General features: G+C 36.1%; 1 long non-coding RNA gene across 1 annotated transcript in view; it reads right to left on the minus strand.

Moving 5' to 3' along the window:
• Nucleotides 1-1,486: 1,486 nt before the first annotated feature.
• The window catches only part of LOC140632948 (uncharacterized), a 43,851-nt gene continuing 19,460 nt past the window's right edge, over nucleotides 1,487-25,877 (minus strand). The window contains exons 4-6 of the long non-coding RNA XR_012030595.1: nucleotides 14,441-14,630; nucleotides 3,474-3,646; nucleotides 1,487-1,925 (exon numbers count right to left, since the gene is read on the minus strand). This is a non-coding gene — a long non-coding RNA (uncharacterized lncRNA). The remainder of the gene's footprint in view (nucleotides 1,926-3,473; nucleotides 3,647-14,440; nucleotides 14,631-25,877) is intronic.

The following is a 25,877-nucleotide window of genomic DNA, read 5'->3' on the forward strand; positions in this document are numbered from 1 at the left end:
CACTGTGAAGAAGCTTCTTAGTTTGATGAAGTACCAATAGTTTACTTTTGTTTTTATTTCCCTTGCCTCGGGAGACATATCTAGTAAGAAGTTGCTATGGCTGATGTCAAAGAGGTTACCACCTATGTTCTCCTCTAGGATTTTGATGGTTTCCTATTTCACATTTAGGTCTTTCATCCATTTTGGGCTTATTTTTGTGTATAGTGTAAGGAAGTGGTCCCATTTCATTCTTTTGCATGTTGCTGTCCAGTTTTCCTGGCACCATTTGTTGAAGAGACTGTCTTTTTTCTATTGGATATTCTTATTTCCTTTGTTAAAGATTAGTTAACCATAGATTTGTGGATCCATTTCTAGTTACTCTATTTTTTAGATCTCTTCTCACCATTGCATAGACATTGGAAGCTGTTTCAGATATATCTTCTTACATGTCATAATTTCCAAATCCCTCTTCTCAGTGAATGCATAAAGTATTCTAAAAGGAACACCGACTGGTCCTACTTGGAGCACTTCTTCTTTTTTGGTAACTGTTCTGGACTGAGTACTATAATTGACCCATCTGGATTGGAAATCCATCCCTGTGGCTGAAAACTAGAACCCTGAATTGATACCCTTATCAGTAGCACATGGAATGGAGGAGGAGACCTAAAAGGAAGGGACACAAAGGCTATTAAAAATATATAAGAGTACTTGATGTCCACTAAAGTTTCTTTAACCTATTTATAATGGATATGTTTTTTTGTTTTGTTGTGTTTTAAGATTTTATTTATTTATTCATGAGGGACACAGGCAGAGGGAAAAGCAGGCTCCTTGCAGGGAGTCTGATGTGGGACTCAATCCCAGGACTCCAGGATCATGCCCTGAGCCAAAGGCAGACACTCAACCTCTGAGCCATCCAGGTGTCCCCAGATATGTTTTTTTAGTCATAAATATTGAGATAGAGAAAACAACATCCCTTCATTGAAGATACAATTAATTTTCATTCCTTAGGTTGGCCACTTGAAGTGTAATATTCTAGTTGGAATGTCTGAGTATACTGATAGCAGCCCATGAATGACAAGATGTGAGCTTCTGCTGGGACTTTGTAAGGAGGTCAAGGCTGAAACAAACTTATGGTTTTCAAGTTAGGAAAATCAAACAATTTCTTTGACCCAGAAAGGGATTCACGGAGAGAACTAAAGTATCAACTCCTTCTGCGTTGTGTAGCAGAGCTCTGACCCTGCCCTGAATAGCAGGACTTTGCACACCGGGAATGTAGTGGCTCCCCCCATAATAGAAAGAGCCCATGGTAAGACATTAGCACAGTCTAAAGTAACCTTTAAAACAGATTTAAAACAAACAAATGTGTTCAGACCTTAAGAGGACTATCCTCTTGAAAGTTGAATGCATATGAAAAATATGAAGAAACAGTTCTTATTTTGATAATAAAAAACAAAAAGTGACTCCAGATAGATGTCAAAAAGCCAATTTATTAGACTACAGTGCAGTCATGCAAATGAAATCAACCAAAAAAAAATTAAAACCCTGGTAGCCCTGTAGATCTAGGTAGCAGGAAGGAATAAACCATTTCTTCAGGAAACCGCTGCTGGGGTAGATCACCCTTAATCAGTGTTTGTGCTCCTGAGTTTATATATGTCAGGAAACAGTAGAGCCTAATGCTAGAGTATGCTTTCGCAGAAGACACATCAGAATTTGAATTCTGTGTCCTCACTTAACTTTGGCTCCTTGGAATATTTGTTTCATTTGTAAGATTGAGATGACAATAGCATCCAGTTTATGGAGTTGTTGGGCGACCCCATAGGGCTTAGATCGATGCCAGTGCACACTAACAAATATTAAGTAGTATTATTATATGATTTGGAGTTCTAGAAGGTAAAGTCCACGTGATGAAGCATGGTGTCTTGAATAGTGAAACCATCAAGAGTGCCCTGAAAGAGGAGAAAAAAATTCACAAAAGATTATTAAAGTACATGAGAGTAGAAAGGATAATGGAAGCTGGGAGGTAAAGCATAGCAATGTCCACTAGAGTAACCAATCCAGGAAATTTACAAATCCCTCTGAGTTCCTCACTATTTTATCAGATGTACATGATGTCAGGGTAGATACTGGACTTCCCAAAGGCAAGAACTGAAGTTTGGTGACATGTTGGCAGGGGTACACTGATATGGAGAAGGTCATCCTGGTATTCACGTCTACAAAAAGAATCAGTTTCAAACTGTAACTATGGACTGCAGAACAAACTCAGCCTTTGGCTAGTTTTTGTATGGCCTCTAAACTAAGAATGGTTTTTACATTTTAAAAGAGTTGTTTTAAAAAAGAGACAGAAGAGAATGGAAGAAAAACCATATGTGGCCTGAAAGCTTAAAATATTTATCTAGCTATCTATACAATAAGTTTACCAACTCCTATACTAAATTGTGTTTCTAGAATGTGAATCTGAATTCAGACAGACATGGCCTCTGCCACTTACTAGCTCTGTGACCCTAAGACTCCATTTTCTCATCTGTAGTATAAAGTAATAATAACTCTAATGACTGATGTGAAAGCAAAATGGCATGCTACACAAAGCTCTCAGAGTGGCTACTCATAAGAAGAGCAAAGTAAATAGCTATTTTTTCTTTTGTTTTGGATTCATGAGGTCTATTATACTTTCTATGCTCATACACAAAAATCTGGGACACAAGGAAGGCAATTCATTTTCAGATTAGTACGTGAATCAAATGTCTTAACTATGCTAGGATTTGTCCTGAAGTCCATAGTTACAGATTGAAGGTCTGGTGTGTGTGTGCGTGCACACACACACACACACACACACATACACATACACACCCCTCATAGGGGACCTCATAGCAAATGTGTCATGTGGAGATGATAGAGTGGAAGGAGAAACATAAAAAGATTGCTTAGCTCTAGGTTTCTTGGGGAAAGGGAAATATAGCTGGAATAGATTACCCATGGTAAACACAGAGATGGCAATAGTGTGAATTATTGCTAGGACATCCTCTGAATGTGATCACTTGGCCAGCAAATGATCCTCACATGGCTTTAAAACATTAATGTCAAGAGCAGAAGAGGGAAAATATTAAGAAGGAAAATATGCTCTCTAATTAAAGCACTGGACCTGTCCCTCTGGAAAATGAAGCATAATAGAGTAGCTGAAAATGTGTGCCTTTCTGGACCCCAACTCTCAAAGGAGAGGAATGGGTGAAGGGACAAGCCTGAAGCTGCGAGTGGATAATGGAAGGATGAAGAGTATGCCTCTGTGTATGTATTTAGAATTCTCTTTACTAAGCCATCACCATACTTTCAACTTTCAGATGGATAACTGCATTGGTTGCAATGATCTGGCAATGTTCTGGAATCAAAGTTTACAAATGATAATGCAAAAAGCAAAGAAAAATTCTTCCATCAAAAGTCTGTCAGGGAGCATGTTTACTGAAAGTCCATCTGGAGTCTTTAGGCTTATGAGAACTTACTGAGAAGGTAGAATTAGGAACCTTCTATATCTTGAAGCATGATGATAAATAACCCTTGGTTGAAGATTCATGTAACTTCTGGGGAAGTTGTGTGCACCATCAGAAGAGCCCAGAAAGCTTTGTGGTTTTGGATCTTCCTATCCCGTATCTTCTTTTAAACGACAAAATTTGTCCTGGGAAAAAAAAAAACAATTTGTGCAAATATGTTCTGATGCATGTAAGAAAAACAAATGGTATTTGTACAGTAGTGCAAGAGAGTTTTTGTTAACACATTCAAATTCCCATATATCTATCGAAGATGTGACCCTGTTCTTCACTTGTCTATGGTCCCAGTCAACACAGAAATAAACCAGAAAGCACTCTAGGCTAAATTGCTTTGTGTCTAAACTTTACTTGTTCATTGCTGATGTCTTGACTTTTTTGACAAGTTATTGAATGAAAATAAATAAATATGCAGTTGATTCTTCTGGGCTTACAAAGTTTAGTAAATGCTTATTTTACTTTTTGGCAGTTATGAGTAATAAATAAAGGAGCATCTTGAAGTAAGTTTTGTATAAAACTTGCTTTAGTTTTGCTTACACAAAATCCCTAGGAACCAGGAATTGAAATATGTTTCTGTATCTAAACTTTTTTTTTTCCTTTTATCACTGAGCACATTTATTTACACTTTTAGTCTAAGGCTGTTCTGGACTGTTAGGTTGCTACTTTGATTTATTTTGGTTTTCATTTCACAGTGGAAGGAAAAATGAGCCATTAAGCACTTGGCTTTGGACAGAAGATCTCCCATGATACTATGAATGACATGTCTTTCCAAAATGGACTTGGGGAAGAAAGTTTAGCAGATTACATTTCGGCTACATTCTAGTTTGGACAGCACACTTAAGATATGGAGCCTTGGAGTTTAGGAGCAAGAGAGTAAGGAGAAAGGGTTGTTCTTACTCTCTTTTCCATTGTCTAAATCAAGAAAAATGTGTCAATCAGTGTCACACACTGCTCTAAGGGCTTGGCATACATTATCTTATTTAAGCATTCACTCATTCATTTAACAAGTATTTCATGAAGGCCTGCCCTGTGTCAGGTGCTATTCTAAAGGCTAGAGAACAGCAGTAAATAATAATATTTCTGGCCTCAAAGAGCCAGAAGGGCATGGATAAAAAATAACAGAATAAAGAAAACTATAGCATTTGTTTAAAATTGTCATGAGTTTAGGAGAAAAACCAAGCAAGGAAGTGAAATACGAACAGCTGGGAAATGGGTGGATATTTTAGAAGAATACCTAAGAAAATCTTCTGAGAGGAATTTTTTTATGATTTTATTTACTTATTCATGGGAGACACACAGAGAGAGGCAGAAACATAGGCAGAAGGAGAAGAAGGCTCCCTCCAGGAGACAGAATGTGAGAGACTCCTAACTCAGGGAAACGAACAAGGGGTGGTAGAAAGGGAGGTGGGCGGGGGGTGGGGGTGACTGGGTGACGCGCACTGAGGGGGGCACTTGATGGAATGAGCACTGGATGTTATTTTATATGTTGGCAAATTGAACACCAATAAAAAATAAAAACATTTTTCAAATGAAAAAAAAAAAAAAAAGAAGGCTCCTTGCCTGGAGCCTGATGTGGGATTTGATCCCAGGACCCCAAATCACGACCTGAGCTGAAGGCAGATGCTCAACCACTGAGCCACAAAGGTGCCCTCAAAGAAGGTGTTTTTGAGTAAAAACTTGTGAGAGGGATACCATGTAGATAATGTAGGGAAGAGTGTTTAGAGCAGAGGAGATGTCAAATTCAGAGGCTCTGAAGTGTCTGTAGACCAAGTGCATGGGAATAGCCAGGAAACCTGGAGAGAGTGAACAAATAGAAAAGCAGTGGAGGATGAAGTATGAGAGTTAAGGTGAGGTCAGAGGGCAACTCAATTCTGTTGGCCTTTATAGGTCCTAGCAAGGCATTTAACAATTCAATACATTACTCAGTGCTAACCACGATAAGTGTAATCACATAAAAAAAAATGTTCCTACCATATAATTGGTTGTATGTCCTATGCTGTCCTTTTCATCTCCAGAACATTTATTATGTAACTGGAAGTTTGTACCTCTTAATCCCTTTCACCTATTCCCTTGCCTTTTTCTCCTCCCACCAGTCTGTTCTTTGTATTTAAGTCTGTTAATTTTTTGTTTCCTCCTTTGTTTTGTTTTTCTGATTCTGCATATAAGTGAAATCATGTATATGCCTGTCTTTGTCTGACTTATTTTGTTTGGCATAATACTCTCGAGGTCCATTCATACTGTCAGAAATGGCAAGATCTCAATTTTTTAAATATGGCTGAGTAATGTTCCATTAAATAGTTATAAATGATATAGATAGATCTCACATATTCTTTCATTTTTTGAGGGATACTTAGGTTACTTTCTAGGCTATTCTAAATAATGCTGCAATAAACAAAGGAGTGCATGTATATTTTCCAATTAGTGTTTTCATTTTCTTTGGATAATTATTCATTAGTGGAATTCCTAAGTCATGCAGCATTTCTATTTTTCAATTCTGAGAATCCTCCTTACTATTTCCCATAGTAGTTGCACCAATTTACATTAACCAACAGCGTACAAGAGTTTCATCTTCTCCATGTCCTCATGAACAGTTGTTATTTTTTTGTTTTTTGATACTAGCTATTGCAACTACTGTGGGGTATCTCATTGTGGTTTTGATTTGCATTTTCTTGATGAGTGATGTTGAGCATTTTGTTCTGTGTCTGTTGCCCAATTGTATGTCTTACCTGGGAAGATGTCTATTCAGATTGTTCTGCTCATTTTTAACTAGGTTATTTGCGGTCTGGTTATGAGTTGCAAAAGTTCTTCATAAATTCTGGATATTAATCCTTTATCAGGTATGCCATGTGCAAATGTCTTTCCTCATTCAGTAGGCTGCCCTTTTCATTTGTTGATGACTTCTCTTTATCATGCAAAAGCTTATGATTTTGGTATTGTCATTATAGTTTATTTTTGCTTTTGTTTCCCTTGTATCAAGAAACAGGTCTATAAGCATCATTTCTCAGGCCAATATCCAAGAGATTATTGCCTGCTTTTCCTTTTAGGAGTTTTATGTTTTCAGGTCTCACATTTAAGTTTTTAATCCATTTTGAGTTTATTGAGTTATTTTGTTTTGTTGCCATTCTTTTGCATGTGGCTGTCCAATTTTCCCAACATCATTTATTGAAAAGACTGCTTTTTCTCCTTTGTATATTCTTGCCTTGTTCATTGTAGAATAATTGACCATATAGGCATAGGTTTATTTGTGGACTTTCTATCCTGTTTCATTAATTTTTGTATCTATTTTTGTGCCAGTACTATACTGTCTTGATTACTGCAGATTTGAAATTTATTTTGAAATTTGGGATAGTGATACCCCCAGCTTTGTTCTTCTTTTTCAAGAGCTTTGGTTATTCAAGGTCTTTTGTGTTTCCATACCCATTTTAGGATTTTTTTGTTCTAGTTCTGTGAAAAATGATATTAGTATTTTGATAGAGATTGCATTAAATCTGTAGATTGATTTGGATAGTATGGACATTTTAGCTGAAGAATTAGTATTAATTTTTCCAATCGTTTGATAATAGGTATTAACTCTTATTTAAATGTTTGGTAGAATTCACCTGTGAAGGCATCTGGCCTGGACTTTTGTTTGATGGAGATTTTTGATTACCAATTCAATTTTCTTTCTAGTAATTGGTCTGTTCAAATTTTGTATTTCTTCCTGATTCACTTTTGGGAGATTGTGTATTTCTAGGAATTTACTCATTTCTTCTAGGTTGTCCAATTTGTTGTCATATAATTTTGAATAGTATTTTCTTTGTATTTATGTAGTGTCATAGTTGTTATTCCTTCATTTTGATTTTATTTATTGGTGTCCTCTCTCTGTCTCTGTCTCTCGCTCCCTCTCCCTCTCTCTCCTTCTCCCCACCCCCACCCGCTGAGTCTGAATAAATATTTACTATTTTTATTTATCTTTTAAAAGGCCCAGCTCTGGATTTCATTGATCTTTTCTACTTTTTTTTTTTAATCTGTATTTTATTTATTTCTGATTTAATCTTTATTCTTCCTTCTTCTGGCAAGCTTCAGGCTTTGTTTTTAGTTGTTTTTCTTTTGCTTAGATGTAAAATTAGATTGTTTGATTTTTTTTTCTTCTAGTTTCTTGAGGCAGGTCTGCATCACTATAAACTTCCCATTTAGAACTGCTTTTGCTGTGCCATAAAGATTTTGGACTACAGTGTTTTGTTTTTATTTGCCTACATGTACTGTTTCATTTCCTCTTTGATTTGTTAACCCATTGGTTGATTAATAGTAGGTTTTTAGCCTCCATATGTTTCTGTTTCTCCCATTTTTTTTCAGAGCATCAAAGTCAGAAATGATGCTTTACATAATATTAATCTTCTTAAATTTATTGAGACTTGTTTTGTGGTCTAACATGATCTATCCTGGAAAATGTTCCATGCGAACTTGAAAAGAATGTGTGTTTTGCTATTTTTATTTTTTATTTTTTTTTTTTTTTTTTTTTAAAGATTTTATTTATTTATTCATGATAGTCACAGAGAGAGAGAGAGGCAGAGACACAGGCAGAGGGAGAAGCAGGCTCCATGCACCGGGAGCCCGACGTGGGATTCGATCCCGGGTCTCCAGGATCGCGCCCTGGGCCAAAGGCAGGCGCCAAACCGCTGCGCCACCCAGGGATCCCCTGTGTTTTGCTATTTTTAGATGAATATTCTATGCATATCTGTTAGGTCCATCTGGTTTGATGTATCATTCAAAGCCAATGTTTCCTTGTTGATTTTCTGTCTGGATGATCTATCCACTGATGTAGGTGGGGCTTTAAAGTCCCCTCCTATTGTATTACTGTCAATATATCTTTTATATCTATTAATATTTGCTTTATATATTTAGATGTTCCTATCTTGGGTGTATAGATATTTATAATTGTTACATCCTCTTGTTGGATTGACCCCTTTATCGCCATGTAATGCCTTTCTTTGTCTTTTGCTGCAGTTTTTATTTTAAAGTTTGTTTTATCTTATATAAGCATTGCTACCCTGGTGCTTTTTTCTCTTTCATTTGCATGGGATATATTTTTCAATCTTTTCACTTTCAGTAAGTAAGTATGTGCTTTCATCTGAAGTGAATCTCTTGTAGTTGGTATACAGTAGGATGTTGGGGTTTTTTTATCCATTCAATCACCCTATGTCTTTTGAGCATTTAGTCCATTTACATTTAAAATACTTATTGGGGAGCACCTGGTGGCTCAGTTGGTTAAGGGGCCAATGCTTGATTTTGGCTGAGGTCATGATCTCAGGGCCCTGGGATTGAGCTCTGCACTAGACTCCACCCTCAGCAGGGAGTCTGCTTTAGGATTCTGTTTTCTCCTTCAGCCCTTCCTCACTCTCTAGAATAAATAAATAATGCTTTTAAAAGAAATACTTATTGGCAGGTATATACTTCTTGCTATTTTGTTAATTGTATTGTTTGTTTTTGTAGTTCTTTCTGCTTCTTTCTTCTTCTCATGCTTTCTTCCCTTATGGTGTGATGGCTTTGTTTAATGTCATGCTTGCTTTCTCTTGATTTGTGTGTGTGTGATTGGCAGGTATATACTTCTTGCTATTTTGTTAATTGTATTGTTTGTTTTTGTAGTTCTTTCTGCTTCTTTCTTCTTCTCATGCTTTCTTCCCTTATGGTGTGATGGCTTTGTTTAATGTCATGCTTGCTTTCTCTTGATTTGTGTGTGTGTGTGTGTCTATTGCTGGCTTTATATTTGTGGTTACTATGGGGTTCATATATAACATATTATGTGCATAGCAGTGTGTATTATTTTATGGTTGCTTAAGTTTGAACATATTTATGTGTACTAAATATTACTCCCCCTGCCCATGTTTTTGTATATGATATCTTATTTAACATATTTTTATTTTGTGTATCCATGACTAATTTTTATAAATAGAATTAATTTTATTATTGCTTTTATGTTTTAATCCACATACTGTTTTTAATTGATTTTTCTATCTTTTGTATATGTTTACTTTTACCAGTGAATTTTTTCCCTTTCATAATTTTCTTTTTATATGGCCTTATCTTTCCACTTAGTGAGTTCTATTTGCCATTTCCTATAAGGCTGGTTCAGTGGTGACGAAATCCTTTAATTTTTCTTTGTCCAGAGAAGAAGAGAAACTCCTTCTTTCTCCTTCAATTCTAAATTATCATGCCACTCTTTTCTGACCTTCAACGTTTCTGCTGAGAAATGAGCTGATAGCCTTAAGGGGTTTCCTTTGTATGTAACTATTTTCTTTTCTCTTGCTTCTGTTAAAATTCTCTTTTTATCATTATTTTTTGCAACTTAATTAACATGTCTTGGTGTGGACCTCCTTGGGTTTATCTTGTTAGAAATTCTCTGTCCTGGGGAGCTTGGATGGCTCAGTCAGTTAAGTATCTGACCCTTGATTTTTGACTCAGATCATATCAGGGTCATGAGATTTAGCTCATGCTGGGCTCTGTGCTCAGCAGGGAGTGTGCGCTTGAGATTCACTCTCTCCCTCTTCTCTCTGCTATTCCCCCCCACTCATGCTCCCTCTCCCTAAATAAAGAAATAAAACCTAAAACAAAAATTGTCCTTTCTGGACTATCATTTCCTCAAATAACTTTTCTGCCCCCCTTTCTCTCTTCTCCTTTTGAGATCTCTATAATGCAAATGTTGTTACACTTAATGATGTTGCAGAGTTCCCTTAACATATTCGACTGATTGATGGATTGATGTTCAGTTTTTTTTGCTCTCATGTACCTTGTCTTCTAGATTGCTAATCCACTGTCTGCATTGTTTGATCTCCTGTTAATTCCCTCTAGTGTATTTTCATTTCATTAACTGAATACTTCAGCTCTGACTGGTTCCTTTTTATATTTTCTTTCTTTGTTGAAGTTCTTACTGAGCTCATCAATTCTTTTTTCTAGTCTATTGTGTACTTTTATTGAGCAGTACTTTGAATTCTTTCAGGTATATTGCTTAGCTCCATTCCATTTAGCTCTTTTGCTGTAGTTTTGTATTTTTTTTTTCTTTAGGGATATATTCCTTCCTCTCCTAATTTCATCTAAAAGTCTGCTTGTTTTTGTGAATGAGGTAAGATAGCTAAATCTTTTGGTCTTAAAAGTACTGACCTTGTGTAGAAGAGGTTGCATGGTGTCATACTGTAATGCTTCCTAGTAATGAGAACCAGGTACATGGAGAGTTTCAATACTGACTTTCTTAAGCATCCAGCTGTCTAGTCTGGAGCAGGGGAAAAGAAATGGCACCTGCCAGCACTTTTGTTCCTGGAAAAATCTCCTACAGTTTTCTGCTGCTCCAGCATACAATCCAAGATTGGTTAATAAATCTCCTTCACAGATAACCCAGGTGCTTTTCAAACTGCTGCTCCTCTGCTGTGTGTTGGGATGAGTTATCTAGTGTGCTGACTCTGTAAGGGTAGAGACTTGGTTTTGTGTCCCCCTCTGGTTCTCCTGAAATTAAGCTCACTGATTTTTAAACTCTGGGAGTTAAGCCCCACTGGTTTTCAAAGGCAAATGTTATGGGGACTTTTCCCCGTGTGATTACCCAGGACTAGAGGTGCCTGGTGTGGGATCTCATCCCCTTGTTCCTTTGTGCTTGTGATGTCCCTCCTTTTTGTGATTAGTTGACCCAGGAATTTTTTTTACCAACCATGTCTCTGCCTCTCCTACCCACTTTGATGCGGCCTTCTCTCTATGACTAACTGTGGAAGATCCATTCTACCAGTTCGGGTCATTTTCAGAATTTGTTGTATAGATGTAGCCATTACCTTGGTGTGTTCATGTGAAAAGATAAGCTCAGGATCCTCCTACTCTGCCATCTTCTGTTCCTGTAATTCAGTGCATCTAAAATATTTAATATTTATGTGTGAATCAACTGTATAGGGTAATATATAAACATATAATCAGTAAATATTAATTAATGTCTCCTTTGATTGAAAGGCAGATAATGCATATAGTGTGCCTAGTTTGATATTCATTCAGTGTACATAAGGTTAGATTGCTCTGCCACACTAAGAAAAATAATATACATTGTATACCTTACCTCTTCCTAAGCAAGCAGGAAGTTATACACAGTGGAAGCCAAGCAGATGATAGAAATTTGTGAAGCAGTAGGGGTTGGTAGAGATGCATGTCTACTTGGAAAAGACACTGACTCTGAGTTTTAGGCAATTGTCTCCAAATAGGAATGGAACCCAAAGATGCTAGATGTTCATTTTTGTTCTAATATTTTAATCTGAGATCATTGAAAAAATCCTTACTCAACCAACCAAAACACAACTATGGCCTACCAGTTTACCTATGTATCTAAATTTTCAAACTAAAAAAGTAATAAAAGTTAAAGATAACTTTTAACATAACCTAGTTCAAATATTCCCTCCATGCCTATTCACTGAGTGATCTTGGGAAGTTATTAAAATTCTCTGAACCTCAATTACCTCAACTGTGAAAAGAATATAATACCTAAGTTTTAAGGGCACCTGGGTGGCTCAGTTGGTTAAGTGTCTGCCTTCCACTCAGGTCATGATTCCACGGTCCTGGGATCGAGCCCCAAGTTGGGCTCCCTGCTCAGCAGAGAATCCTCCTTTCCTCACTCTCTCTTCCCACTCATTCTCTCTTTCTCCCAAATAAGTAAATAAATAAAATATTTTGAAAAAATACTTAACTTTTAGAGTTGTGAAAACTGAGATAACATCTGTCAAGTGCTAGTGGTGATTAACAAATGTAACTTCCAAATTTTCACTCCTCTGATTGCTAGAGTTTTATCATGTCAACCCCAGTAGGCTAGGTGTTATAGTATATATATATAGGTCATACTCCACGAAGAGAATGGTACAAAGTCTTTGTATATGTATTTTACATGCAGAATTTACTCCTCCTAGCTTTTAAGTAGGTACTACTATAATATCTCTTCACAAGTGAGAAAACTGAGGCAAGACTAAGCATTTTTCACAAACTCACAAAACATACAGAGAAGCTGGAACTCAAACCAAGTTTATCTGACCACAAAATAGAACTCTTAACCATAGCCTTCTACATAAAGTATCTATATATGTCAGTCTGCATCAAGAAAAAACAAAAAGTATAAAATTAGAGAATTCAGACATGAGAGAAGGATGAAAGAAAAAGTAGCAGACAGCAGCTACCAAAGTTAAGGGACTTTGTGAAGTCACTGTAAGTACTTCTGGTAAGCACAGTGTCATGGGCATAATACAAATGAGTTTTTCTTTTAATTTTTATTATTTTTCTTGAGCATCAAAGCAAGGTTTATTGAGTGATAACAAAGTGATAATACAAAGCTCCCAAGGAAGGAGGGGACCCGAGAGGTTTGCCTGAGTTTGTTGTTTTTAATATCCAAACTGAAAGTTTTAACTTCCTTTTGGGGACATTAAAAAAAGAATCCTTATAGAACTTTATCTCTGTATGTATCATAAAACTTAAGACATTTATTTTTTTCTACAGAGAAATCACTCTACAGCCAGCTTATCCAGCAGAAATATTTAGCCAACAAGGAGATGCCCACCTGAACTGAAACGACAGGTCAGAGCATTCTGGATAGCACAGCAGCTGAAGTAGAAGCAGTCAGATGGAATATACTGTAAAATTGTGCACACTGTATCTGGTTGCATGTAACATTGCAGTGTGTAGAGATTAGAGAGCTAAACTCATGGAGCCCTAAATTCCTTGAAGAACTTGGCAGGATTAGGTTTAGCTGTGGGTGTAAGTTAATTCACCAGAACAGCGAACAGACCTTGGAGGCAGCCACAGTCACTGAAAAGAGATTTTGATGGATGTCTCAGCCCTGGATGCATGGTGTTCAGGGGTGCTCATGCACTTCAAAAACAGAATCGGGCCAGAAGCCGAGCACGTGGCAGTACTGTGTGGGTGTTCCCTGAGGAGAATATTTATTTGGAGTGGAGAAGGAACTAGAACTTGGAAAAGCTGAAGGGAGAGGTTAAGAAAAATATTTGTGTTTTTTTTTTTTTCTGATAACTACTGGAGCAGGAGGAAGACGTGACACATGAGTGTTTTCCCATGGCAGAAGCTAATTCCTGTTCTAAGAGTGACCACAATGCTGAAGGGAATTGGGAAAAGCCAGGAAGACTTCCTGTTCCCTTGACCTCCTTGACCCTATTATGATGCCCAAACCCCTTACTCTTATTTGTATTATTCTTAGTGAATATGTAGCAATAATTCTTAATGTAGCAAATGCTATGCTAAGGATATTACATTCTTTATTTCACATTTTTACAGAATCCTCATGAGGTACACTCACCAATTTAAGTGAGAAAGCAAAGAGTCCAAAAGGTTGTCATTTGCTCAGAGTTCCCATCCAATAAGTGGCAAACAGAGTGAAACCCAGAATAATTTTACTTTACCATTCATGTTCTTTGCGATTCCTTATGCTGTACTTCATTTTCCTAAGACAAGAGAAATCTCTCTTTCAAATCTGTGACCTTATCAGAGATGCCATGTAGAAAGAGCATCAGCTGGGAGGTAGGAGATAGACTATGTTTTTTCTTCCTTTGTTTACCTGCTAGTCCTTATTAAGCTGTGGCATCTGAGGTCTCAGTTTTCTTCTCTATAAAGGAGAGACTTAAAGTAGGTGACTTTATAAATTATCCCAGTTCTGACATCACCAGTCCTCTCTATAGTGTGTCGGGTCAATAAATGGTGAGAGACACCAAGATGTGAAAAGAAGGGGATATATTAACAAAAAATTATTTTTATTATTTAACATTAAGGATACTAAATTCCATTTTAAGCATGGTAAAACATCTATTTTTCCTCTATAAATTTCCTGTACAGTAAATATATTAGCACTATATTACCAGTTAGAAAGCTGAGTGATAGGCAGGTTACCTTTCCCCAGGGCTGTACTGGATAAAGCTGGTACTCACGTTTTGGTCCTTCTGATTCCAGACTTCATTGTATTAGACCCAATGATAGCTTTCAGTGACTACCTTTAGGCATAATCATGGTGATCCTTGCAACCAATTATTTTATTCTGGCAAAAGTACAAGGTATGTGTTGATGAGTAGACTTGGTGATGGAAAAAGCGCGTTGTTTTCAGAGCTTCAAAGACAAATCCTAATGAAGAGAAAGCTCAGTTTGGAATAATGGCACGTAGCCTGTTCATCAATGATTTGTGATTATCTTGATTTTGTGGATTCCATTATGGGGAACCAGGAAAGCAAAATGATGGCTAGTCATTGAGAAATCAATCATTTCACAGCATGGTTAGTAAGTTGCTCTAAAATTAGCTTGTAACCAATCAGAACACAGTCAGTTTGATTGATAAAGTGACAGCCAAAACTTGATTATGGCCTCCTCTCTGTGGCAAAATAAATGAAGAGTCAGGCCACAGATTCAGTTTTGGAGGCTTTTATAGCATCTGGTTGGATCCATTGCTTATTACTAATTATTCCTAAATTATTGCTTACCTTAATCTCTCTGCAATCCCAAGCTGTTCTTCATGATGCTTGATAAATTGCATGGCAAAGACTACATTAACTCATGAAGCAATTCAGTCCATTTTTGGATAGCCAGTTCTGATGAATGTGGAGTTTTCCAGAAATTGGACTGAAGGCCGTTTCTTTGCATTTACCTCTCATGGGGAACATAGAGAATCTTTACCCTTTCTTCTTCAGAAATAAGTTGCATTTTAAAAAATTATCTTTGAAATTAAGGCTATATTGTCTTATAATTTGTTAAGACTACTATGGGTTCCTATTTTTCCTTTTAGTCCTATCACCTACATAAATATACTTTAGGAAAATGATTATTTCACTTTGTCAGCTGAAATATATTTGTGTATTTACCTCCAGCCAGGAATTCCTGAGCACTTACAGTAATTTTCATATATAGTCTTCACAACAACTTTGTGGTTTGTCAGTATTATTTGCCTTCTACAGCAAGTCACTTAGCTAAATAATTTGATGTTATGTCACCCACAGGCAAATGCATAGAATTCCATGGGAATTGTCTGTGGGCTTTATGTGCTGCAAGTTCTGCTTCTTTCCAGACTGTGAGCCTCTTAAAGGCAGGTCTATGCTTATTGATCACAATATCCCAATAATTAATAAAGCATCTGCCATGCAATCGGCACAAATGTCTATTTCATTAAGTTGAACTATAAATTTCAAAAATATCAATTTGAATCCTATCTTATAAATGTTTAAATCAGTGAATTCAATTTGATTCTTCAGTCTTATCAGTGTTCAGCTATTATCAGTGTTGAGATACATACTATTTGATCTCCATCTTACTTTTTTGTTCCCTGGAATATTTTGGAACACTTTGAAATCCTAAACAAACAAACAAACAAAAACACATTTATTGGGGGGTATTTTGGAATAAGTCAATATTTTGGGGTATTTGGGATATTTTTGCAAGCCTCAGGTCATACAGGATTGTAGCTTCTTTTGACATGCCACTTTCATATATTTGCTCTTGCTAAGTCCTTTGTAGAATTGGAATATATTACAATTATGACCTGAGAAAGGAAATAAATTTACCTAAAGGTTTCCCTAGAGGGATTGTAGGCATTGATATCCCCCCACCCCCGTCACCGCCCAATCATTGTCCTTTCACCAAAAGTTTTCATAAGGCAATGAAAAAGACTATTATCATAAAAAATAACTTCATTAGAATAGAAAATATATATCTCTAGCCCCTTGGTAGGGCAGCCAAATAAAAAAGGAATTAACTACTTTTTAAAAATTTATGTCCTGTAGATATCATAATAATTCTGATTCTGTTTTCTACTTTTGAAGTAGATAGTATTTTTTAACCACATGGTTTCCCTAACCAACATGCATGGGATATAATGGTAGGCAAGTCCATTTGGAGTAACCACAATCTGATCTCTTACTGATATTTTAGAGTCATGGACATAAATTCCTTTGGATTAATATTGATGACTCCTATCAGAATACATTATAACATTTTTTTCCTTTTAATTAAGGCAAGTATCACTCCATAGATTGTGTTTTCATTCATTCATCAGTTTTTTAATTAAAACCTACACTGTGTCAGGTAGTCTTCTAGGTATTGAAGACAGCAGAAAGAAAGAACTTTGTCCTCAAGAAGCCTGTAGCTTAGTGGATACACAACATGTTATAATGCAGAATGACAGTTGATGCAATGTAGCTACTTACAGGATGGATAAGAATATAAGAAAGATGTCTCTAAGTTTGGACAAGGTAAAAGAAAGCTTCACAGACAGTAGGTTTTAAGACACAAAAGTTAAGAAAACTCATTCATTTGCTCAGAGGCATACAGAAGCTGAGGGTCTTTGAAGATCAGTGCAAGAATTTGCTAACAATGAAATGTAAGGAAAAACAATGAGTTTAGAAAACCAGGCAGTGGCTGAATCATGGAAAACCCAGATATCTTCCAAAGGGATTTGTGTTTAATCCTGTGAGCAACAGGAAACAGCTGCAGAATCTTGAGCACAGGAATGACATAATTAGATGTGAGTGCTCAATGCCACATTTCAGAGAAATGACAATTGTGCTGGTGACAGTAAGTCAATCCTAGCTCAGTTCTAGCAATCTATGAGGCTAAATATCCAGGGCTCCCTGGTTCTGTGTCTCAGATTCTGTAACCAGCACTAGACTGAAAAAAAAAAATCCTATCTAGAAATAAGCAAGGTTGTCACTGTAGCTGTTACACAATATTGTAGGTGGTAGTTCTTTTGGCCTTCCGTTAGCACATTCTCCTTAGACTGTCATGCAATGTGATTCAGCTACTCTCCCTGAGCCTCAGTTCATGAAGTATAGATGCCTACAAATAATATATTCCACAGAACAGTGCTGACATGTGAAGATAAAGAAGTAGAGAGCTAATTCTCATCTTGGTCTGTCCAAAATCATGATTATTGTTTGCTTTAAAGATGACTATCAAAAAAAAAAAAAGATGACTATCATCTGACCTACCTCCCCAGGGGGGTAGGTCAGATGTGAAGCACTAACAATAATTTAAGGAAATATAACACTCCACATGTCAAAAGAACACAGAAAATTACACTTGAGAATGTAATGATATATGCATAGTTTTATTGGTACCCATGAATTGGTACCCAATTTCAAACTGAGTTGCAAAGGTCATTTTCTATATGTTCTCTTTTTTTAAGAAAACTTTTTATTTTGAAATAATTTCAGACTAATAAGAAGTTGGAAAAAAGTAGTACAGAAAGTTCCTATGAACTTTTCCCCTAGGTTCCTCTAATGATACCTATCGTAATTATAATACTTCATCAAAACCAGAAAAGTGACATGGGTACAGCACTACAAACTGAATTTTGGATCATATTTATATTTCTTTAGGGTTTCAATCACCAAAATTCACCCACATTCTTTCCCAATTCTTCAAATGCTTCCTTATCCTTTCTGCTTTAAACCCTTACACATGCTGTTCCATCTGCCTTGGGCACTTGTTCCTGTTTCAACAACTCAACTCCCACATATATTGAATTAATTTTCTAATTTAGATATCTGCATCCTCTTTCAGTTCCAGTTCATATATCATTTCCTAAGGGAAGCTTGCCCAGAGCCCCCCCACACCCCAATTGGGTGTATCTGCCTGCTCTGTACCCGGTGTTCTTCTTGCCATTTATTATAATTAAAAACAAATAATTCCTTGATTAGTTCCATGGCAATATATGAAGTTTGTGAATTTCACAAGTCAACTAGACTGGGTAATGAATGCCCAGGTAGCTGTTAAAACATTCTTGGGTGCATGTGTGAGACAACCATGGATGTCTCTGGAAGACATTAGCATTTGAAATTGGTAAACTAAGTTAAGAAGCCCATCCTCCCAGTATGGGTGGGCATCATCCAATTCACTGAAAGCCCCAGTAGAACAAATAGTAGGAGGAAGGGTGATTATGCTTTTTCTGCTTGAATAGAGACATCCGTCTTTTTGTGCCCTTAGACATTGGTGCTCCTGGCTCTTGGGCTTTTGGACTTGGACTTATACCATTAGCTACCCTGGTTCTTGGAGTTCAGGCCCAGGCTGAATTATGTCACTGACTTTTCTGGTTCCTCAGCTGCACATGGCAGATTATGGAACTTCTCAGCCTCCATAAATATGTAAGTCAACTCCTTATAATAAATTTTGTTATCTATCTATCTATCTATCTATCTATCTATCTATCTATCTATCTATATCTAGCTCCCCTTGGTTCTGTTACTCTACAGAAACTTGATTAGTACACAGATGGAAAAATCATGTGTTATTTTAGGGTCTTTTAGACACTTCTTCATAAAAGAATACAATGTTTTCTTACTCTCTAAGTAAAGAAAGGTAGGGTGCTCCTGGTGCTTACTGATTTCAAGCCAGCTCTCCCTTGAAAAATCTGTGAATGACATTGGAACACAACTAGATGAACTACAGAGGTTGGCTCATAGTGTTTAACACCATTGGTAAAGGAAATGTTTCATTACTCTTTGACCTGGGAGTCCCTTAAATGCAAAGGAATTTCTCTGTATTCAACATTTAGAAATTCTGTAGCATTACTGGAGAACATGGAATAAATGCACATGTAAGAATGTTTGTTCTCATTCAATTTTTGCTGATGAAGTAAAGAGAAGGCAAGTGAATGAAATTAGCGAATGCATTATTCATTCTTGTATTCACCCATCCATCTGTATTCAACAAATCCTGTTATAGCAGAAGTTTTGGTATATGTGCTCCAAGGAATATATGAATAAAGTTAAACTCATGGCCAAAGAGAGCTTACAACAGAGAAAGAATATAAAAAATCATGTGGAGTGATGGAAAGGTGAGTAGAATCGAGAACACTAGGAATTTAAAAGTACACATTAGAAGTTCTCATCACATACATAAATTTATAACTATGTATGGCGATGGATATTAACAAGATTTCTTGTGACGATTATTTCCAAATATGTACAAACATTGAATCAGTATATTGTATATCTGAAACTAATATACCTGCTATAAGTCAAATATACCTAAATTGAAAAAATAAAATAAAATCAACAAAAAGAGCAACTTAGGGATACAGATTGGTTGCCATGGGCAATGGTAGTCATGGCATGGGTGAAGAGGGTTAAAAGGTACAAACTCATAGCTATGGATAAGGCCTGGAGACATAATGTATGGCAGGATGACTCAAGAAAAAGGATGTAACTGTGTGGTGACAGATGTTAACTTTACTAATGGTGTTATTTTCACAATATATACAAATATCACTATGTTGTACACCTGAAACATAATGTTGCATGTCAATTATATCTAAATTTTTACAAGGGGAATAAGAGGACAAAAAAATACACGTTTGGGAGTTAGACATGACTTTTCTCATATCTTGACTCTGCTGCTGTCATTTTAATCCAAACTCTCTGATCCTTATTCTCCTCTTTTAAGTGAATTTAATGATATAATTTAACTGTGGGGTTCTGAGGGTCCAATAAAATTGGGAATATAAAGTTGTTTTAGTGGTTCTAGGCATACTGCATGCATCTAATGCTATCTTTTGTTATTATTTCTTCTGAGTCTTAGTTCTGTCAAACTTTTTCTACAAACAGCCTTACAACACTAGTTCATTACTATTACAGTTTTCCCTAAAATATTCTTAGTTGCTTCAACAAAAATAAAAACTTGTGATCTTATACAAATGACAAACGAGAACTACAGAGCTGTATTGAGGAGAGATACTGGGTCCAGGCAATTGTATTCACTTTTTTTTTTTTTTTACACTAGCTCAAAGTGAGTGTAATTTAAATTCATACCACAACAGTATGACAAATTATACAAATTATAGACCCTTCAGGGTCACTTATGAAGAGTTGAAACTGAGAATGTTAAATTTGCAATGATGCCAAGGATCTGTTTGTACATAATTACATATAACTCTAGCAAGCAAGTGATAAATGCCAGTCAAGGGGACTGATCAGGTGTGCAGGAAATCAGAGGAGGGAAAGATTGTGTTTTCAGAAGCTGTTCAAGGCTGCAGCAAGAATATCTTTCCCATGAAGCACATATTTCTCTCTTAGCATTTGATAACTGAACTCAATTATAGAAGAATGGGTTTGAGTTCTCAGAATTGTATGAAATGGAAACTTGTCAAGTAAAGGTTGTTTGTCTGTTTCTGGTGGCCCTAGAGAGGAAACCTCTCTAAGAAGCTGATTAGAATAGTAAACGGCCATCACTGATTACTAGCAAAACACTAATAATGAAAGTTAGCATGTTCTGGATACTTTCTGCCACACTTTTGTCTCCTAGACTTTTGCATTTCACAATCCAGTACAACTAAAAATAAATTAATGAGTCTTCCCAACAGAGCATTACCAAGATTTTAATTTTATCACAGAAATGCATAATTTGTTGAAGCTACAATTACTATTGGTATCATTAAAAAAAACAGGAAGAACGTAATCTGTATACATAAAACTAAATTGTTCTTTATATGTCTTCTAATGCATTGCACACAACCAAGCTTCCAGATTTTCAGAACATGAAGAGTGTACGTCTAGAACAATCTGATTTCAAGTATAAGCTGGGTGTCATACACGAAATTTATGTTGGGAGTTATGGGGGTGCCCCACAAAAAAACCAGACACCTCCAGAGCAGATGAAACTGAGCCTACAGGAGACAACTTCCTGATAGCGCATAGGGAAACACAGGCAATGCATACCAAGATTGTCACATGCTCTGTTACAAACAGAGGAAACAGTGCTTATTTAAATGGGAGCCCAGATTGAAGCCAGAAGGGCAGATGTTCTAAATTACAGGCCTTGATTACAATCTTGCTTTTTCTCCGGGTATGTAGCCTGCTGCAAGCTGAGTTGTAGTGGCTTTTTATTTAGTCAGTGGTGGTTAAAGATTTTCTCAAGTATTGCAAGGGAGGATGGCTGCTATCCAAATAAAGGACAATCTTTATTAAACCACCAAATTTGAGTTTTGAAAATTCTGCTACTTTGACTTCATTTTTCTCATTATGTTGAGGACCAATGAAAACTTCTGAAACACTCTGTACTGGTCCTTGGAGGGAACTGAAAAACCAGAGAGCTCTTCAGAACTCCAGATGCCTAGAACCCAATCTTCAAGGGGTCTAACTGAAATAGTCATGAAAGGCAGCTATGCTTCAGGATTTCTAATACATCCTCCTAATGAATATACAGTGCAACCAGCGTTGAGAACCTGAGGTCTACAGCTACTGGAACATTTCTCTCCCCCTGTCATTGTTTTTGTCTAGAAACTGTCCACTGCAGAAAGCTGTGTCTTAAATTAGTGCACATAGATGCTTCCTTGCACAAGTAGCATGGATATTTAGAGCCAGATCATCTTAGGCTTGAAGAATGTACTACAAAATAAATTCAGCAGTGTCTTTCTTGTTTGCCGGACTATTTACTGAGGCAAGAGAGAATTTTCTATGGGGCAGTGGGAGCTCCACTTCCAACATTATGTGAGTAGATGTCTCATTATTATCCAAAGGGTTAAAATATATCCCAAATGACTAATGGCCATACTCCCTTCAAAGCCAGCAGCTGGAAAAGATTTAAGAGGCAGCCAAGGCCTAATGTTTGCAGTAATTTAGAGCTCCCCATTTGAAAACAGGACATCAATGGCCGCAGTGTGAATTTTCTGAAAGAATAACAGAAAAAAAACCTTAACATCTGGCATGTTTTTCAGAAGCCATAAAATGGAAACATCATTACCAGAAAATATGATGGAGCTTGGCAGGTAAAGAGAGTGTAAAAAAACAAACAAACAAACAAACAAACAAAAAACCTGAAACAGAGAAAATAGAATAGGAAATGAGTCAGTATATTCTGTAAATTGGTGATGATGATGATGATGATGATGTTGATGATGATGGTAGTGGTGGTGATATTCTTTTAAATTTAGTATTGATGTATAATTGACACACAATGTTATATTATCTTCAGGTGTACAGCATATTGATTTAATAATTCTATACAGTACTCAGTGCTCACCACCATAAGTATAGTCACCATCTGTCACCAGACAATATTATTACAGTGTTGCTGACTACATTCCCTAAGCTGTACTTTCCATGTTTATGACTTATTCTGTTACTGAAATTCTGTATCTCTTAATCCCTTTTACACATTTTACTCATTCTCCCCACCCCCTCCTCTCTGGCAACCATCAGCTTATTCTCCATATTTAAGAGTCTGTTCTTTTGTTTTGTCTTTTTCTTGTTGCTGTTATTTGTTTTTTAGACTCCACCTGTAAGTGAAATCATTGGATATATATATATATATATATATATACACATCTGTCTGACTTATTTCACTTAACATAATACCCTCTAGGTCCATCCATGTTGTCATGGATGGCAAGGTTTCATTTTTATAAGGCGCAGTAATATTCTATTATATATATTCATATATTCTATATGTATATATATGCATATTCTATATATATTCATAAGTGACTGTGTATATATACACATACACACACATATATAAATATATAGAGAAATATATGGTGTATCTTCTTTATTCATTTATGAATGGATACTTGGGCTGCTTCTATGTCTTGGCTATTGTAAATAATGCTGCATATGTTCATTGCAGGTGCACGTATCATTTCAAAATAGTATTTTGTCTTATTTGAGTAAGTACTCAGTAGTGGAATTACTGACTCATTAAGTATTCACGTTTTAAATTTTAAAGAAAGCTTTATACTATTCTCCATAGTGGCTGCACCAGTTTGCATTCCTATCAATAGTGTGTAAGAGTTCACTTCTCCCACATCCCTGCCAACACTTGTTATTTCTTGTGTTTTTGATCCTGGCCACTCTGACAGGTGTGGGTGATATCTCACTGTAGTTAGATTTGCATTTATCTGATGACAAGTGATGTTGAATATCTTGTCCTGTGTCTGTTGGCCATCTATATGTCTCCCCTGGAAAAATATCTATTCAAGTCCTTTGTCCATTTTCTAATCAGATTGGGATTTTGTTTTGTGTTGTATAAGTTCTTTATATACTTTGGATATTAACCCCTTATGAGGTACATTATTTGCAAATATCTTCTTCCATTCTATAGATTGCCTTTTCCTTTTGTTGTTTCCCTTTCTTGTGCAACAGCTTATTATTTTTGCATAGTCCCAATAGTTTATTTTTGCTTTTGTTTCTCTTGCTTGAGCAGAACTACCTAGAAAAATGCTGCTAAAGCTGATGTTCAAGAGATTACTTCCTATGTTTCCTTTTAGGAGTTATATGGTTACAAGTCTCACGGTTAGGTCTTTGATCCATTCTGGGTTTATTTTTGTATATTGTGCAGGAGAGTGGTCCCGGTTTGTGCTTTTGCATGTAGCTGTCCAGTTTTCCCACCACCATCTACTGAAGAGACTCTCTTTGTCCTATTATATATTCTTCCCTCCTTTATCATACACGAATTAACCAGACAGATGTGGGTCTATTCCATTGACCTGCATGTCTATTTCTGTGCCAGTATTATTTTGATTCCTCTAGTTTTGTAATGTATCTTGAAATCTGGGACTATGATACCTCCAGCTTTGTCCCTTCTTTCTCAAGATTGTTTTGGCTCTTTGAGGTCTTGTTGATTCCATAAAAAAATTGGGATTAGTTGTTCTAGTTTCTGTGGGAAGAAAATGAATGATATTGGTATTTTGATAGGGCTTGCATTGAATCTTATGATTGATTTGGGTAGTATGAACATTTTAACAATGTTAATTCTTCCCATCTATGAAAGTGATATATTTTTTCCTTTTGTTTGTGTCATCTTCAATCCTTCATCAGTGGTTTATAGTTTTCAGAGTACAGGCATTTCACCTCCTTTGTCAAATTTATCCCTAGGCATTTTATTCTTTGTGGTGCAATTATAAATGGGATTGTTTTCTTAATTTATCTTATTGCCACTTCATTATTTGTATACAGAAATGTGACATATATCTGTATATTCATTTTATATCCTGAAACTTTGCTAAATTCGCCTGTTAGTTCTAACACTTTTTTTTTTTAAATCTTAGGGTTTTTTTTAACATATATATCATATCACATCATCTACAAATAGTGACAGTCTAACTTCTTCCTTATCAATTTGAATGCCTTTTATTTCCCTTTTTTTGTCAGCTTGCCCTGACTAGGACTTCCAGTACTATGTTGAATAAAAATGGTGAGAATGGACATCCTTGTCTTGTTTCTGATCTGAGAGCGAAACTTTCAATTTTTCACCATTGTATAGGATGGTAGTTGTGGGTTTTTCATATATGGGCTTTATTATTAAGATTTGCTTTCTCTAAACCCACTTGATCAAGAGTTTTTATCATGAGAGGATATTGCGTTTCACTAAATGATTTTTCTGTTTCTGTTGAGATGATCATATGGTTTCTATTCTTTCTATTGTTAATGTGATGTGACATCTTGATTGATTTGTGAATTCCTGAAATAAATCTCACTTGATTGTGGTGAATGATCCTTTTCATGCATTGTTGAATTAGGTTTGCTAATATTTTGTTGAGGATTTTGCATCTTTATTCATCAGGGGTATTGGCCTATGGTTTTCTTTTTTTGTAGTATCTTTGCCTATTTTCACTGTCAGGTTAATCTTAGTGTCATAGAGTGAATTTGAAAGTTTCCTTCCTTTCCCACTTATTGGGATAGTTTGAAAGAAATAAGTATTAACTCTTTTTTAAACATTTGGTAGAATTCACCAGTAAACCCACCTGTTCCTGGACTTTTGTTTGCTGAGTGTTTTGATTTCTCATTCAGATTTTCTTACTAGTAATAGATCTGTTCAAATATTGTATTTATTCCTGATTTGATGATTATATTAAAATGGTGATAAAGTCACTATTTGTGAAATCCTATGGTATACCAGGTATTTACTTTTCTTCACTCATTCCTGGGTATAGGAATGCAGCAGGGAATAAAAATAATATAAGTGCCTGACTTCATAATGCTTATATTCCTATTTGGAAAATTCCTAATTATATTCAATTTTTGTGAAATAGCTGCCAAGTAAGAATTGATCACCCCAATTTTACAGGAATTTAAAGCTTGAGAAGGCTGTTAACATACGCTAATTCATTAATACCTGTCATGTTGATGAATCAGGACATATCAGAGGAATTATTAAGTGTAACTTAAGACAAATATCATACCTCTTTATTATAAATGGAAAAGGGAGAGAGGATACAGACTTCCTCACATGTAAGATCATTTGCTTGATGACCAGAAGACCTAGATTCAGAAGTTCTCTTGGCCATTATTACATGTTGCCATCTAGAGCAGATTCTTTCCTTTTCTGAGTTTAAGTGTACTGAACTTTGAGAACCACTGGACTGGAGATCAAATATAATGATTAAAAAGT

Source organism: Canis lupus, chromosome 5 (genome assembly GCF_048164855.1).
Source record: "Canis lupus baileyi chromosome 5, mCanLup2.hap1, whole genome shotgun sequence".
NCBI lineage: Eukaryota > Metazoa > Chordata > Mammalia > Carnivora > Canidae > Canis > Canis lupus.